At 42.4% G+C, this 16,484-nt stretch overlaps 1 protein-coding gene across 11 annotated transcripts in view; it reads right to left on the bottom strand.

The window, feature by feature from the left end:
• CTNNA3 (catenin alpha 3) overlaps positions 1–16,484 on the bottom strand; it is a 570,905-nt gene that overhangs the window by 156,521 nt on the left and 397,900 nt on the right. The gene's annotated exons all lie outside the window — the stretch shown is intronic.

Below are 16,484 nucleotides of genomic sequence, written 5' to 3'. Positions count from 1 at the left end.
TTTTCCTTTCCAAATCTGGCTTTTTCCAAGTTCATTTGTCAAATCCGAAAAATCATATTCCTGTTGGGCCTGTTCTGTCAAGACACACTCCTGATTTAATTCCTGAGTGGGCTCCACATATTCTCCCACTGTCTGTTCAAAGTTTCCCACTGCCTGTTCAAAATTTCTAGTCGAAGTCGCCATCCAATTCACCTTCTCGTGTAATTGTTCCAGTAGGGCATTTGTTTTATAGAGACAGGGGCGCCAACTTATAAAAAATATTGGGGGAGCCCGCGAAAGCTCATGAATAATAAATGAGCTCATGAATATGCAAATAAAGTGGCGCCGCCTCCTCGTGAGCGAATAGGGGAGAGCGTGCTCCGCCTATTAATCAGCTCCGAAGGAAATTGGGTGGAGCTTTTGCTCGGGAGGGAGGGCAGGAGGCATGCAGCCCGACCCTGTGCATTTTGGGCTGGGGGAGGGGCGGCGGTGGCGCTCTGCTGGAGGGGCGCCCGAGATTATTGGGGGGGCGGAGCCCCCCCAAACGAATTTTTGAGGGGGCTCGGGCCCCCTCAGGCCCTATGGAGTCGGCGCCTATGTATAGAGAGCACACAACAAAGCTTCTGAATACATTGTCCTACAAGGTCAGATGCCTGTTCCCACGGTTGTAATCTGTGACAGCTGCCGGCTCCCTGGAGTTAGTTACAGTTTCACAGACGCCCCCTAGGGGGGAGACTTCTATTTGTTCTTGCAACAAAGTTTCCTTTTTTAAGATACTTTGTCCATATATATTCCTTTAAAATGCGAAAGGGAACAGTGGAGTCACTATGTTTCTCTTCTTTTAGCTATATGTCAAAAACACTTATCTTTGGTCAATGAACTTCAAACGTCAGTCCTGACACCCGGCTCCAGGATCAGGACGGAGGAAAGTTACTTTACTTTAAAGTCACTTTAAACAATCCAAAAAGATCCCCCCCTTCTCCTGCTGTCAAAGGGGGGTTCCACAATTTTAAATGGTGAAATCCAATCTTTTAAAAACGATTTTCTGAGCTCTAGTTTAAATTGTCTTTGCTTTATTCTGTTTACAAAAGAACGGAAGGCTGACTTCCTGTTTAGACCTTCCCATTCTGTACCAAATTAGAGTAGAATTTTTAAAATCCAATTCTTTCCTGCTCGCTAGTCCTTATTTGATGTCCAATTATTCAAAGTCTAAGTACTCACGGGTGCTTATTTTAGAGTCCAAATTGTCCCAGGAAAAAGGCAGCGCTCTCCGGCAACAGCTATGCGGCTTCGCTCCACGGAAATAGCAGTTGACTCACAGCACCACGCCACTTCCCCCTCTTCACTTCGGAGCCCGTTAGTGGGTTCCTTAGCGGGTTGGGGGGGCGCTAAAGGTGCCCGCCGAGTCCCATGGTCACAGGCTTCATCCGCCTGTGATTTTTAAGAGGGTCCCCGCTTTGCCGTAGCGGAGAAGACCCGTTTCCCACGGAGCTAGTCCCTCCAGTTCAGAGGGAGTCCGCCATTGCCGGTGGCGCCACCCCGGAAGTTGGAAACTGTACCTCTTTGAGGGGAAACTCTTATTCCCAGGGGAAGTCATGACTATTAAAGTGATATCAATGTACTTTAAACATATGGTGTGGATGTGACCATGATGGCTGACAAGCTGTATTTGAAGGACCCTTGTGCAACATTACAGATTATATCTCAAGGAAGTCGCTAATACGCCTCTGAGAAACCACAGCGTTTCCAGGAAGATACTTTGAAAACCAACAATTTAAGCAATGCCACAGCTAATGTGGGGAAGGTAGCTATTGATGAGCTTCATCTTCTTTCATTGTTGCAAAACTGTGGTGGTAGAAAGGACATGGGCATCCACATAGCTATTCAAGATAACAGAGGCACACTCCTGAACTTGGCAACCCCACATTACAGGCTTACATGTACCTGCCCTATCAATTCTGGGTGATATCAGTCATCACTATGTTCTACGGTAGTAAAAGAAAAGATAAATTGAAAATGGTTTTCATTGTTGTTTTAGTTTAATAAATTATGTTAACTTGAAGACTGCCAATGAAATGCCTTTAGAGAACATTTTCAATTACAGGAAAAGCTATGCTTTTCAGCCCATATAAATTATAACCTTCAGTACAATGCAGCAGCTACTGCATTACCAAAGGGCATTCATCCAGCAAATCCCAGCTCCAGCTAACGCCATCATCTTGAGAAACTCAGCCGATGACTCATAGTGTTCAGCAACGTATCATTTTTAATTGCTGCTTTTGAAACTATTAGAAACCATATATAGCAGGACGTAAGAGATAAGCTGAACATTGCATCACATTATTTCACAGCAAGGCACAGGCAGGTGCACAATCCTGCTCATCTCCAACACGTCCTGTTGGGGTTCTTCACATACAAAAGCACCTTGGGACCAGAAAAGAGTAGCCACATGTTTGCCTCAATCCAGTGCCCAGCTGATGTCTCCATACTGGGACAGAAAGGCAATGATTCCCCTGCAACCTTATTCTCACCCAGGCTTCTAGTGGACTGAGTATTTTTGAACAGGCTGCTTCCACCTGGAGTGGCAGAGGGGCCACCAGTCCCAACTGCCAAGCAAGGGTGCAAGGGATTTAGACGTTGCTGCTGAGCTCCTGGCATTATGTGGCATCCACCAGAGAGGTCTCACTAACTTTCCAGAAGTCAAGGGACAATATGGGGGTGAGTAAGTAGGATGACTTTCAGAATCACCAGCAACAAGAAAAGCTAGAATAATGTTACCAAGCACACTGAATGCTTATGTCACTTCCCATTTAGTGGCTGGGCCTCATAGCCTGTCCTCTCCTTCACCCACCTTACCCTACACCACCCCACCCAAAATCTCCTCATTAAGGTAAAACAAAAATAAGCATTTATGTAAAGGTGGGAAAGGGACCTTAATGAATAAATTTAGGAGGAAAAATGCGTAAGCATTTGGCTGCTGTTTCAATAATATATGTATGTACAGAAATACATGAAACCACATTTTATGAAGCTTATGGTTAGATGGTATGGAAATCAAAATGCAGGTTAAACAGAAGGGAGAGATATACACTGGGGAAAGTGTGGGAAAGCCGGAAAGCATAGACATGTATGGCAGTTATCATGTGTGCACAATTCTCCTCCAAAGCAATTTGTGGTAAGTTCCAGGGAAATAAATGTCACACGCTGCCTGTGAACTCCCAATTACTTCTACTAAATGAAGCCCCAAAGTTCATCTTTTATCCTACAAAAATAATATTAAGCTTATTAGCATCAGTCAAATTATGTGTGGTGCAGAACTGGAAACTCTTAGGATGTTATAAAAGGTCAAGCATATAAGCTAGGAGTGGAGCACTGAACATGCTGAACTGATCAAACTGTGAAGAACCAGCCTGAGTGATGGGTATCATTATATTGAGGAAAGTTTCTTGCTTAGAAGTATTCACAGATGGTAGCTTTGCTCCACTGGCTCATCAGCTAAGGCCAGAAAACAAATCTGAGGAAAACCAAATTTGCACCTGATCTGCAGCGCCTGATTTAATACGGATATTGGAGCATAGTCCAAGTGAGGGCTTTCATTTTCTTTAACAGAATCTAGCTGCTTAGAGAAGCTAGGAAGAGCAACAGGTGCTATACACTTTGCAAAAGGGCTGAAAATACCCCATGATAAATGGTATGTGGTAGCACTAAAAAAAGTATTTTTGAGAGACAGAGACAGACACAGAGAGAGAGAGCCCTCATGTCATCACACACTGTCCCTCACAGAGGCATTTCTACTCCTCTTTTGAACTGTGTAGCAACTGATGCACTTTCTAGTTTCTCCGAGTATCTAGATCCTGTTGAAATGAAAGTGGGGAGAGTGTTAATTGATTGTAGCCCAATATAAACATAGAAGTATCTCACTTAAAGAAAAGAACTATGCACAATTAAAAAAAAAATGCAAGTTCCATTTTAGTCTGGCCAAAACTGACTTAATATTGGTCATGTGTAACATAGACATGGATGAAACAGAGCCAAATCCATCCATCCTGATTCTCAGCCAAGTATATACCCAGTGCCTGAACTTGTGGCTCCTTTTTTTATTGAGCAGGATTACCACTTCAACAATACATTATAACCAAGGACACAGTGGCCAGGTAGTTATTTTGGGATTCCAATTGGAAAAAAAAAAGCAATGAATTATTCAGGAATGTAAAAACAACAGACAGCAATGGCCTCTATATAAAATCTGTGCATGGAAAACAGGCAATCTAGTAAAGGAGCAATTAAGGGAAATTCCACACAATCGGCACCTTATTTATCAAAGACTCTAATGCATTGGTAAAAGCTGAGGGCAGGATAAGACTAACAGAGTTGGAATTAAAAATAGATTCATATTCCCCAAATAATAGAGGAGCTGGTATCAACAATATATAAAACAATTTATAAATTACCTACAGGAATATGAGATGGAGTAAAAGAAATGCTAGGAAAAGAATTGGGAGAATCAGTTGCTCAGGAAACATGGGAGGAACTTTGGAGCAACCCCTCCCCCCCCAAAAAACCCCCAGTGCCTGCAATAATAAAAGAAAATAAACCAAGTGCTGTATGAATGGTATTTTACACCTTACACGCTGAGATCCGTAAATCCCACATGCTGGAGGTGGAACTGTTCAGATCTCACACTGTATGACGTGGTGAATTTGTCTGAGCGTGCAAATATTTTGAGACAAAGTTATTTCAGAATATAGTAAAATAACAGAGCAAGTGGTTCACAGTAGACCGGCACAGGCTTTGCTGTCAAAACTTTTGAATGGGTTTAGCACACAATGGTACAGTTTTATAAGATTTACGTATAAATAAGCAAGTGGAGTAACTTCACCTACTGTGCATGGGATTGGTAACATATGGTTGGATCTGTTGGGATAAAGTAAATATATATGTAAATATACATTCTAATACTATGTCTTTAACCAATGGAGCACATGACATTTCTCATGACCCTGGAGTCAGATTCCTTATCTTCAGGGGATGAAGGCAAGGATCTGAAGCAAAAAAAGGGAAAGGCATGAAGTGTCAGCACATCCACCAGGCGAGCTATTATTGGTGCATATGCCCAGTGCTTTTCTTCTTAAAAAATGTTTAGGGGTACTCTCATTTTTTTTACTCATATTGAAATACTGCCCCTCAATGAGGCCAAACTTCACAAAATATTTAGGAGTATGCATACCCCTGCATCCCCCCAGAAAAAAAGCACTGCATATGCCCCAGCCTGAAGATTCTAGTGCAGATGACCCAGTCAGCCCAGAGATCCCCTTGCTCCATCATATGGGTAGGCAAACTAAGGCCTGGGGCCTGGACCTGGCCCAGTCGCCTTCTAAATCCAGCCCACAGATGGTCTGGGAATCAGCGTGTTTTTACATGAGTAGAATGTGTCCTTTTATTTAAAATGCATCTCTGAGTTATTTGTGGGGCATAGGAATTTGTTCATTTTTCCCCCTTCAAAATATAGTCCAGCCCCCCACAAGGTCTGAGGGACAGTGGACCAGCCCCCTCCTGAAAAAGTTTGCTGATCCCTGCTCTATCACAAAAAGCTAATCCTATTCTAGGCTGCATCAAGAGAAGTATAGTGTCCCAGTCAAAGGAAGTAATAGGACCACTCTAATCTGCCTTGGTCAGACCACACCTGGAATACTGTGTCCAGTCTTGGGCACCACAATTTAAGGAGGATATTGACAAGTTGGAACATGTGCAGTGGAGAGCAACCAAGATAATCAAAGTTCTGGAAATAGCCTTATGAGGAGCACTTGAAGGAGCTGGGTATCTTTAGCCTGGAAAAGAGGAGACGTGATAGCCATCTTAAAATATCTAAAAGGCTGTCACATGGAAGTTGGAGCAAGCTTGTATTTCCTGCTCCAGAGGGTAGGACACAAACCAATGGCTTCAAGCTGCAATACAAGAGACTCCGACTAAATATCAGGAAGAACTTTCTGATATTAAAAGCTGTTTGACAGACTCCCTCAGAAGGTGAGTGATTCTGCTTCCTTGGAGGTATGCTGCACTGAGTGGCTCACAAACTGCCAGCTAAGAGTGATGAAAGGAAACAACATGGGAATGTAATGTACATTAAACACATGTCTCTGAGATCTGAGGAATGAGAGTGAATTGGGATGGATTTGTTATAGATAGGAGAGGGGCTGGAGGGTGAAAGGGCCTTTTTGGTGGTGGTTCCACATCTATGGAATGACACACACTTCAGCGGTGGGTGGGTGGGTGTGTATCTTGCCCTAACCTTATATTCTTTCAGGTGCCAGGTAAAAACTCTCCTTTTAAGAAGCTGATAGGCTTCCATTTTTATGATGCTGTTAATCACGTAATTTATGGTCATTATTATAATATTTCTGTTTATAATGAATAATGTTTTTACATTACCTAATTTTTATAAACTTCCTTGTGGACATTTTTGGTGAGGGGTGGTATAGGAATCTCTTAAATACCGTATTTTTTGCTCTATAAGACTCACTTTTTCCATCCTAAAAAGTAAGGGGAAATGTGTGTGCGTCTTATGGAGCGAATGCAGGCTGCGCAGCTATCCCAGAAGCCAGAACAGCAAGAGGGATTGCTGCTTTCACTGCTCAGCGATCCCTCTTGCTGTTCTGGCTTCTGAGATTCAGAATATTTTTTTTCTTGTTTTCCTCCTCCAAAAACTAGATGCGTCTTGTGGTCTGGTGCGTCTTATAGAGCGAAAAATACGGTAAATACCGTATTCCCAAAGCTAACTCCTGTTTGCTAATCGTGATTAACAGGAAGCTGACATTCTGTGTTCACCATCCTTCATGTGTCTTGACACAATTTGTCACGCTGTCAAAAACTTTTAGAATATGGGTTGAGCCAAGAGATGTGACTCAAAACCCTAGCAAGTGATAGAAAAACAAACAAACAAACAGACAGACAGACAGACAAACAGACGAACAAAAGAATGAATGAATGAATTGCGGTGACTTCATATAGTAAAGTCATTTTAAAAATGCTTTTTGTGAATGAATCTGATGCTTGACAAAAACTGTCTCCAAGGTATAATTTTAGGATTTTCTTCACATAACTGGATTAGCCCTGACATATATAGAAGAAGGGAAATACTGCTAGACACATTTCTATCGCTTTCATCTCTCAAATTGGTCAGAATGTGGCTAGGAAGGCGAAACTAACTTTGCTGAAGGTAAATGGACCCACTGTGCTCCAAACCCTTGTACTCAGGGCAAAATAAATGCTATTCAGAAGTGATAAGCACATATTATTTACTACTAAAAGAGGACCCTTCACACTGGAAAAAATGCATCAGCCTACGTACCTGCTCTTGAGCTACTCACTGAGTGTCACAGATCCAAATCCTTAATTTCATTAGTAGCAAGGAAGGAATGCTTCTTAATTTCAACCCCTAGCTGTAGTGTTCTTAAATATATAGGAAAGAGTTTGTCATCTCTTCCTAATAAATGGCATAATGGACATATTCCATCTGCATGTGTGAAATGGACTGGCATTGCTTTCAGCTCAGATCTGCATTGCTTGGGGGGGGGGGTGAGAGAGACAGAGAAAGAAAAAATGTCCAGCTGAACACATATTTTTGTTGGAAAGGATGAGAAAGTTTAGTAGTTTTAATTAACAGTGAAAGGAAAGAGAACTTCAGAAAGAAGCAGGAGAAGAGTTTAAAGAGCTGAAAGTTACCCATTTGCCTATTCTTTAGTACCATATCGGTACCCTGTTAAGTATTTTGAAACTTTCTGTATATTTATTATATATTTTTCAGATTCTCTACTTAAAAGAATCCCTCCTCACTTCTGATGCTGTGATCCCAATATCTTGATGGCATTTGAACGTTCCACCTACAGTGCTCCTTTTAAGTTACTAGGTCAAATGCACTGCAGGTTTATTTTTGACAGTTCCGTTGAAGCTTCACCAATTTATGTCAGAAGAGAATCTGATTCATTTGCTTCATCATTAGATCTACGCCTTAACTCCTACATTTTCCCCACTGGGTGCAAATGAACCTACAGAATAGCTCTTTACCATCTGTGCAATGTATCCTTTTATATCCACAGCAAATGCCTTCCAAGTTCCCTCCAAAATGCAGTCTGGTAATTGTTTGTCTCTTTCCGTTCGCCACTCTCTCAATATGTCCTTATATCTTAAAAAGTTTTTGATGAGACAAGCTGCATTGGTTCCTTCTCATCTCCTACGACTGCCGTGTCTCAGCTCCTGTGCCCACTGACTTCCACAGTGATTGAAAAACCCGTCTACTGTGCACCTTAATTATAAGGTACACACTACTGCACTCCCCAAAAGAGGATTAGTAAGATGGCCTATATTTCAGCCTTTTACTCTGCCTGCATTGGGAAATCATTTCACTTTGATATAAATGGGCAAGCACACATAATTTTCCTGAAACTGGCCTGTCAATCTGAACCATCAGCCATTTCCCTGTTGGCAGTAAAATCAAGGTGAATGCTGAATCACTCGTTCTCCCTCTTCACAGCACCATCTGATTCATAGCAACATTCATGTAAAAAAAACAACACCACAACCATTCCCGTTCTCTACAGTTGGGACATTCTCTACAGTCATAGTTACAGATGGGTAGCCGTGTTGGTCTGCCATAGTCGAAGTAAAAAATTCTTTCCTGTAGCACCTTAAAGACCAACTAAGTTGGTATAAGCTTTCGTGTGCATGCACACTTCTTCAGATACACAGTGTATCTGTGTATCTGAAGAAGTGTGGATGCACACGAAAGCTTATACCAACTTAGTTGGTCTTTAAGGTGCTACAGGAAAGAATTTTTTACTTCTACAGTCATAGTATTTCTTCTACAACACAAGCAAAATAAATTTTGTTGTTCAGACACACATCATTATTTCCCAAATAACTCCTGTTAAGGGTTGGAGTTTTGGCAATATTGGCAAATAGCGAGATATTGCAATATTGAAACCTGCATGTTATAGAGTGGGTTCAAAACTGCCCACACAATATTTCATCATTAGATCTACACCATTAAATCACAAGAAACAGGAAACATTTTTTAAAAAGCAGATCTATTCGTGAGATAACATATTATGGCATGGTGCACACATAATCTTCTGTGCTATATACATCATTTACTTGGGGAGCGGGGGAGGAAGTTTCCTGTCTTTAACATTTAAGCTGGTGTAGAATGCATCCTCCTATCAACAGACAGAGCTGGGTGAGAATAAATCAATGGTTCAGCATCTGCATTTTGCCCTAAACTCTTTAGAACCTGCCTACCTGAGAGATCAGAATATCTCCCAAGTCTTGCTCCAAACTGAGTGCTCTCCACAGCATTTCATCTATGCTTGGAATCCAAAAAACAACCCTATGGTTACATACACCACACTGTACATATAAAAGCACGATTATACAATTTTAACAGTCATTGCTTTCACCAAAGAATCTTTGGAACTCTAGTCTATCAAGGGTGCTTCTAAAAACACTCAGCACTCCTAACAAACTACAGTTCCCAGGATTCTGTCTCAGTCATGGCTTCCATGTGGCATAAGAGTGCTTTAAATGTATGGTGTGGGTGTGACCCATGTTGCATGAGATAAATGGGATTGCTGGGTTTTTCCTTTGAACATTCACAAAGTGCTCTTTGAACCTCAGTCATCTGCAATGTGACATCAGCAGTTTCCCTTCAGGAAACATTAAGTCTAGAGTTTCCTTTGAGATGTGCAATGAGTTCTACAATTCTTTAGATCCTGATTTATTTTGTTTCCTGGATTGTATGAGGTGGAGAATTGAGCAGCAATCCTCCAAGGGCCAGGAGAGTCCTTCAACTAGCTTGAGCATAATGTATCCCTAAGCATGACCTGCTGTTTTTCTTTGTTTCCCCATGGGGAATATTCAAAGTTGTACAATGCCTCTCCGCTGCCTGATGTTATGCTGAGATGCAAAATGTCACCCTTTTGTTGTATATGCGTATGTGTGCATGTGTTTTTCAGAGATTTTCAAGGATATTGGAATAAATACTAATATTTTTTTCAGGATGGCAGGTGGCTTAGATAAGATGATAGTTTTTCATAAGCTTTATTTTATTGTACGTTTAAAAAAAAAAACAGCAAAAAGCAGATTTGCTCCTATTTCAAGAATCCCAGCAGTGTACCTCACTTGTAACAGAACAATCCAAGGAGACAGGCTGCTGCTGCTGCTGCTGTTGTTTTTAAAGGAAGATGACCACCACAATTGTGGAAAATCTTTCCATGGGAAACTTGCCAAATGCCCAGGCTTGGGCATTTTCCAGATTTTCAGTAAGCCCTTCTTGTTTTGGTCTAGCTTTTAACAAGCAGGGATAACTCGATTAGGGTGAATTTCCATTTGATGCATGTGTATTATTTTTTATTACTGTTTTACACATGGGTTCCATACCCTCTCAGAGTGTCAGCTTCGGTGATGAGATCAAACAGACAGATTCAACATAGTTGAGTCAACATAGGTGATTCCAGCAAGAGACTGGAATCAGAGAATTCCTGCAGTATCCATCAAAAGGTCCTGGAATATTTCCGACTGCACTTGAAAGATGTGTTTTTACTAGAAAATAGAGGGCTAGATGTGTCTAGATAAAAAGGTTTCCAGGGGGTGTGCATTTTTATTTTTTAAAAAATCTGCAGAAACAGCCATGGGTCTTGTCAACCTCATACCCAACAGCAGCAATTTTAAAGACTTGTTTTGCTTCAAACAGAGCCTGCTGAGCTGCGATTTTAACAAGCTTTTGTGTGCTACCTAAGTGGAAGATGTTACATTAGCACTCACCTGTAGGCACCCCCCCTTTTTTTTTACTTGACAGGAATATAAATGTGAGATTTCTATACTTATAATAGCTAAAAGCAGCTGAGGTGAATATGCAACTACTAATGCAAAACAGTTTTTGACATTTCTTTTCCTTTTTTGTCCCTCTCAGCCACATTCAGAACATACAATGACTTTATTCTGAGTGGGAGATTTTCAATATATATTTCTTTAATTTTTAGGGATTTTTTTCTTTCCCACCTTCAGCTTCATGCTGAAAACTTTCACAGTTCTTCCTTGAAGTTTAAGTTACCTGATGCCATATGATATTATGTGACTGGCAAGTGGGCAGCCCCAGCCACCTATCAGTGGCCCTCCCTCTCTGCCTTCCTTCTAGGGAAAGGGGGAGGATTAGGACTGCAGCCTTTGTTAATTACATTGTCAAACAAATGTAACAAGTGAATAAAACAAGTATAAAATATTGTGCATTGGGGGAAGTTTACAAACCCATGACTCATTTAGAAATCATGTTCATCATTTTGTTTAGACCTATTTAAAAAGTGAGTTCAGTTCCTAGTTGTTGTACCTCATGAACCTCCCTTTTTAAAGGAATTAATATTCTACAATTTTATCCTGTGAACTGCCCTGAGACCTGCAGGTATAGGGTGGTATATAAATTTAATAATAATAATAATAATTTTTAAAAAATGTTCTTATCAGCCATTTAACTCCAAGGCCCTAGCCAGTCATTCCATATCCATGGATACTGTAGAGAGCCCTCCACGCTTATTATTGTGCAGGAGGGGTTCTTCTACAGACATGTGTATTAAATATTTTCCCAGATACTGAATATCCAGATACAGGATAATATCCAGCTTGAGTGACTTGCAAAAAGAGATTGTATGATCTCAAATTATTGTGTTTAGTTACATGTGTCATGCATCTCTCTCTATCTATCTATGGCATTTCAGGAAGTAGCACAACAATCCACCCACAAATTCATACCTATACACCATGCTGGAAGATGTTTGGTTTGAATAGCTCAGCTCAGCCAGTCTTTGCCAATGGGGGAACTCCACCACTGGCTGGGAAGACTTGCCGGCAAGGAGAGCCCCAATATGCCCACTCACAAGGAGGAAGCTACTGCTGGCAGAAACTCACCAAACAGGGTGAGGAGGGAGCAGGACAAAGCTGTCGTCTGGGTCCTATGTGAACTCTGCTGCCAACACATGGCAGCCAAGTGCCCATGCCAGACCTCTTCTTTACCCCAGTCTAGGAGCTGGCACAGCAAAAGGTATATCCTGCATCTCATCTTCTGACCTGTCCAGTATGACCACTGGGGCTTCGGATGTGGTGCTGGTGGTGCCACTCCATTGAGCCCTATTGCTGCTGACTTTGAAAGTAAAAAAAGGCCTAATAATTAACTAGAGTATTAGGGAGAATTGTTTGTAAAGACATTCCTACTTGCAGTGACTCTGACAAAGTGCATTTGCCCAGAATGACGGCAGGAAGCAGCAAAAAGAAAACAGCAGTAGTCACTGGAGGGAAGTGAAGGAGAAAGGATCTTGAGGTAGTTCAAGTGGTGGAAATGACAGGGGAAGCAATTGTAAGATTAAACCTGAAGCTGCTTGCACCAAGAAATCATGACCAAATGTTACAACAATGCAAAGCTCTCAAGAGCTTTATCCATGGAAGGTGCTCACACGTATTTCAAACTCCATGAAAAATATTATTAGTGGATCAGCAAATGTGACCAAGGGGAAGCACAGGTTAAAACAACAGCAAATAGGGATGTGGAAGAAATTTGGATTGCTTAGCATTTTAATGCAAACCTCTGGAATTTGCACTAACTGAATCAAAAAGCAAACAGCAGCTATATTAGAAATTCACTGCCCTCCAAATTTTGAAATATACTTCTTTAATAAAAAATGTGTACAAAAGATTTATGTTAAGGGAAAGTGTGCACATACTGTGGAGGTGTGCATATACTATGGAGGAGGGGACCTGTTTTACAAATCTGTACCACTACCACCCAGGAAAGATGCTTAGGCCTTGCTCCCATCTGTTAATTATGATGATTTTACTACGTCAAAAAATGTGGTACAATAAACAAAACAAAAGGAAGATCAAGCATTTTTCTAAGTCCTGTTAGAGAATGAACCTCTGCAGGAAAATCATCAATGTCAGCCCTAGTGGATAAACACTACATAGCATAAATTGGGTTTAATTTTAATTATAGGTTGAATCACAGTGTAAAAGCAACATTACAGAGTCAGACAAATGGTTCACCTAGTTCAATTTCCTGATGGTTGTTTACAAAGGAATTGTACAAATGTGCTAGATAACAATGAAACACTTGATTCCCTCTCTGGGCATAAATGTCACTATTAGCGTAAGGGGCCATTTTATATTCTTAAGTCCTCACCCACAGCATGTTTCTTTCAAATCATCAGAGCCATCCTATTTATTACTTGTCATAGAAGACTTTTAAACTGTTCATATTGTTTTTCATTTTGCATTTCCTCAAGTGATAGGATATTTCAAGGGCAGCTTTTTATAGAGCCAGTTCCCTTGTAAGGCAAAGACTCACACTGTTTTTGTAGTATCTGTTTTTTACAAATATACATGTTGAGCAGAGGGGACCATACCAACAACCAGACAGACAGGGCTTGTCTTCAGAACTCAATCAGCTCCCCAAAGCAATAACAAACAATTTAAGGAATCACAAATCTCATGCTTGGAAGCTAGCCAAGAACAAAACCTAGAAACTTAAAATGCACAATTGTTTCCTTCAGCCCCTACCCAAGCAGAGATGGTATATCACAAATTCAAGCAGCTAGTCTCCACTAGTCATTAAAGGCCCTTAAGTATGTTCCATTGCCAAAATATGGCTTGAAGGGATGACATTTTGAACATATGAAAAGCATATTTTGCACAATATGTGCAAAACAGCTCTCTATCTGATAGACAAGCAAAAACAGATGTTTTAAAGGAACACAGTGGGTATTTTAGAGGAACACAAAGTACTTATTTACTTTCAGCAGAAGGCTTAAACTTTTGTAAAAACATTAGGAGTGGGCAAGATGGTGATCAGGAGCTGCACAGAACTCCAAACTGTCTTAAACTACTGGAAAAATAGGCCTTTTCAAAATTTGCTCCCATAGGGGCTTGTTTAGAACCAAACTAAAACTTGCTCTAAGGTTCTTATTTTGTATTGATACCTGGAGCCTTTTCCAGGATAAAAAAATATGTGAATATTGCCGCTGGTTATATCCAATTTTTGTAGAGAGATTCTGGACAAGAAGAGTCTTGAAGAAAATGGATAAGTACACTCAGCTGGAACAGTTAAAGGTCTCTGGTGACGCAATTATTCATAATTTCAGCACAAACCATGCTCTCCAATTCTTAAATGAAAGGCAAACCAAAAATAGGATGCTTCATTAACTGGGATGGATGTGCAATAGTATTTGGACATCATGCAAATATAGTGTTGAGTGGGAAAAGAATGTTGTATACAGTAACAATTCAACATTAGCACTACCAAGGTGCACTGATGTTTATTTCTCTTCTCTTCAGGGGTCAAGTGCAGGGAAATAACCTAAAACAAGTGTAGGGAACCTGTTGCCCTCCCTGTGTTGTGTCCAGGCTCCCATCAACTCCAGTCCGCAAGCCTGATGGGATTTAAAATACAACAATTTATGGATGGCCACATGCTGTAAGCTTTAGAAGGTGGAGCCTGAAACAAAATGTTTCAGTGTGTACTCACTTCCTAATAGGATCGTTCCTGTTGCAGCTAGACAGCCATGTTCTCTTCCATTCCAACCCCCCATTTTCTATTCCTCACCAGGGACCTGGGTGCAGGCAGGCTCAGGGTGCATGTGAAAATCGTGCCGCTTATCAATGCATGTGAGGGCAAAAGGGGTGTGTGAATCCACACCCTCTCTCTCTCCTTCAGGTTTGACTGCCCCCAACCTGGCCAGAGGCCAGAGTTTCCCTACAGATCATTGCTCCTGTCAGCTCTCTCCCCCCCCCCCCGCCAGGCAGCAGCAGCAGGAGGCAGTACTTGTCTTCAGTGCAGCCATCTTTGAAGTAATAGCAGCCACTGACACATTCCCACCCTCCTACCCCCTCTCTCTGTATATGCCCTGTAACAATGAGGCAGCTTAACTACCTGCATTGCAGCATCAGCGTGAGAGGAGGAGGAGGAAGGAACTTGGGAGGTGCACTGGCAGGCACTGGCACTGCACCACCCTGGGCAACTTGCCCCGCTGAAGTGAAGGGGTGAAAGAACCATGAAGGGAAGTGGGGGAAGGCGGGTTGCTCTTTGCCCCTAATGAGGATGGACAGACCAAGGTTCGACTGGGCTCTCTGGCACTGCTCACAACACCTGGAAAAATCAAACCTTCCTCCTCCAACTAGCAGCGCCAGTGAGACATGCTTCTAGGACAGGAGCCCTATCTCACCTGCCAGTTTGGTTGTTGACTTCCATGGCTTTGGAGGCACCAATACAGATCCTTGCACAGGATACAAGGGAACCTGAGTATGCCTCTGTTCCTCACTACTAACACTCAACATTTAGTGGCTACTGAGTATTCTCGGTCCTCATTGAATTATTTCATTGGGAGGTGGGGGATGAGCCCTTAGATTTTATTTTTGAAAGATTTTCTTGTACTTCTGCAAAGGGCAAATCTCTCCTGTTCATCCCTCTTGTTTCTCAGTTGATCTAGTTTGACTCTGCCACTTGAGTTCACTATTAGCAGAGGGTTGCTTATACTGAAAATGGAGCTCCCTCCTGTTGTCCAGCAGAAAGAAGCAAGTCACATGGTGTGTCAAATGGTGTGGAATTTTTAGCCAAACCATCATATCTTCGTGCTCTTCCTAGGCCCCATAAATTTGTGTTACCCGGAACGGAATGGTTGCTGTTTCTCATTTGTTGCTTCACACAAGTCAAGTTACTGGGTGCCTTAAGACAATTTGGATAATTTGTAGTTGCATTTCATCACAATTAGCTCAGAGCAGGGCGAGCACACACGTGATTAACTAACAGTTAACAAAACATCACAGCTGCTCACTAAAATGAGAGGGCTTTCCACAGAAATACCATTAAAAGGTTGAGCCATTATTTGTGAAGATAAAGCAGAATCAGACTCAATACAAGATGAATAAGAGAGCCAGTTCGCATCCCCTCCTTAATTGCTGAAGAAAGACTGCAGAAATCTGTGTGCGTCCTATGGGGTGAATACAGGCTTTTGCTGAAGCTATCAGCAAGCCTGGGGCGCCCGCGGGAGTTCCCGCAGGGCTCCCTAGGCTGCGGATAGCAGCCTGCTGCCCAGCGCGTGGGCGCCCTGAAGCAGAGCGCCCCGCGCGCCAGGCAGATATCCGCAGCCTGGGGAGTTCCCACAGGGCTCCCTAGGCTGCGGACAGCAGCCTGCTGCCCGGCACGCGGGCGCCCTGAAGCAGAGCACCCCGCACGCTGGGCAGACATCCGCAGCCTGGGGAGCCCTGCGGGAGTTCCCTGCACGGAGCATGGGGAGCGCTGAAGCAGAGCGCCCCACGCTTCGGGCAGACATCGGGCAGCCCCACAAGCTCGGGGAACAGCGGGGAGGCACAGTGCCACCATCCCGCTGTTCCTTGACCTGGTTTGGAGGCTGGCGCTGGGGAGAAGCCCAGCCCCACAAGCTCGGGGGACAGCGGGGAGGCGCAGCGCTGCCATA

This window comes from Podarcis pityusensis, assembly GCF_964106645.2.
Source record: "Podarcis pityusensis genome assembly, chromosome: 5".
Lineage (NCBI taxonomy): Eukaryota > Metazoa > Chordata > Lepidosauria > Squamata > Lacertidae > Podarcis > Podarcis pityusensis.
Note: the sequence above shows the minus strand (reverse complement) of the source record. Positions and strands in the feature narration are given on the sequence as shown.